At 37.7% G+C, this 1,454-nt stretch overlaps 1 long non-coding RNA gene across 1 annotated transcript; it reads right to left on the bottom strand.

The window, feature by feature from the left end:
- Positions 1 to 160: 160 nt before the first annotated feature.
- On the bottom strand, positions 161 to 1,223 carry LOC106525135 (uncharacterized). Its single transcript, XR_001311081.1, has 3 exons — positions 1,206 to 1,223; positions 1,033 to 1,121; positions 161 to 484 (listed from the first exon to the last, which is right to left on the bottom strand). It is a non-coding gene; the product is annotated as an uncharacterized LOC106525135 (long non-coding RNA).
- Between the last annotated feature and the right edge of the window lie 231 nt (positions 1,224 to 1,454).

The raw sequence follows: 1,454 nt of genomic DNA, 5'->3' as shown, positions 1-1,454 counted from the left end.
CAGGGAAACTTCTGAAACTTTTAACAAAGATCACAGTCTCATCACTGACTTGACAGATTTGTTATTCATCTCATTTGTTGTAAAATAATATAATTTATACAATTAGTCAAATTTCCTTTAACATAATAAGTTAGTAGGGATATAGGTTCTGATGAGATGGGAAAAAAACAAAAAGGCAAAGATAGCAAGAAGAAAATCAAAGACAATCATTGGAATCTACTGTGGTCAACATRTACTTTTTATCACCTCAATCATAAAAACTTTCTGCTTGAGAGAAAAACAGCAACAATTAGCTTGTCTGAACATCCAGTAATTTGTTATTAGGTTTTAGCATCTTTTAAATTCTACTTCCTGTGTTTAATGGAGCAAATCACTCACCATTTTGGCCTCCGTGCAGCGATGTCCTCAATGTCAACGGTCTGTCCTGGAAAGAGGGAGAAGTCAAACCTCTGGAGCAGCTTCACCATCACATTTTAGCCTCCATCTGAAAACACACAACCATCTCTTCAGCAACATCTGGGCTTTTGTAAATACGGGTACCATCTTGTCCTCTATGTTCTTTGACAGCTCTTTGGTCATGTCCTGTTGACAGTCGTGCTATAAACACATAAGTTGAGATCAGGAKTGGCTTAAACAATGATAATCTGTATGCTGTATTACATGTGTTGAACCCTGATGGCATCTAGCTGGGAGCCAAAAAATTTGGCTGGACTGTAAGGGATCAAACAGATATTTCACTCAATGATTTGCAAAAGTATTGTTTTTTTCTGAATTTTAACAGACATTTTTTTWAATAAATAAAATTACCACAAACATTAAAGTTTGATTCTTTCGAAGTCAACAACCTTATATAAAAAAGAGATAGAAATTAAACAAACATTTCCCTCACTGCATGTTGGTTCTTTTTGTTCCTTACTTGAGCAAAGTTTTGTCCCRTGGCACACGCCTGGTCCAAGGGCAAAGGTAGTTTGCACTGGTAGTTTGTAAAGACAGAAAAGCAAACTTGACATAATGAGATCATTTTGTTCTTACTTGGGAAGTTCTGGGTTGAATCTGTCTGGACCAAACTTCAGTGGTTCTTTRAAGAATTTTTCCATTCTCCCAGTTGTATGGGTGTTCAACTGAATATCAAAGTAATTTATGTGATATTTTCATTCATCCATAAATCATGTTTTCTCCTTCAGAGCTACAAGCTTAAGACTCACCATGCAGCTGACTCCTGCAGGGATGTGGACACCATCAATCATCATGTCCTCCTCAATCTTACGGACAGAGCCGGCTCTGGGCATAGGCGAACTAGGCGGTCGCCTAGAGCGCCATCTGCTGGAGGGGGCGCCGAACTGCAGAATTAAAAAAAGGTTTATTATTTGTAATCCCTGTTTGTAACTCTGCTCAGCGCCCATTTCAATTAGCTTTGTCTTAAAAAACAATAACGAGGTATTACAGGAAAAATA

The sequence above is a fragment of the Austrofundulus limnaeus genome, unplaced genomic scaffold, assembly GCF_001266775.1.
Source record: "Austrofundulus limnaeus strain Quisiro unplaced genomic scaffold, Austrofundulus_limnaeus-1.0 Scaffold214, whole genome shotgun sequence".
Taxonomy (NCBI): Eukaryota; Metazoa; Chordata; class Actinopteri; order Cyprinodontiformes; family Rivulidae; genus Austrofundulus; species Austrofundulus limnaeus.
The sequence above is the reverse complement of the archived record's forward strand: the minus strand, read 5'-3'. Positions and strand labels throughout refer to the sequence as shown.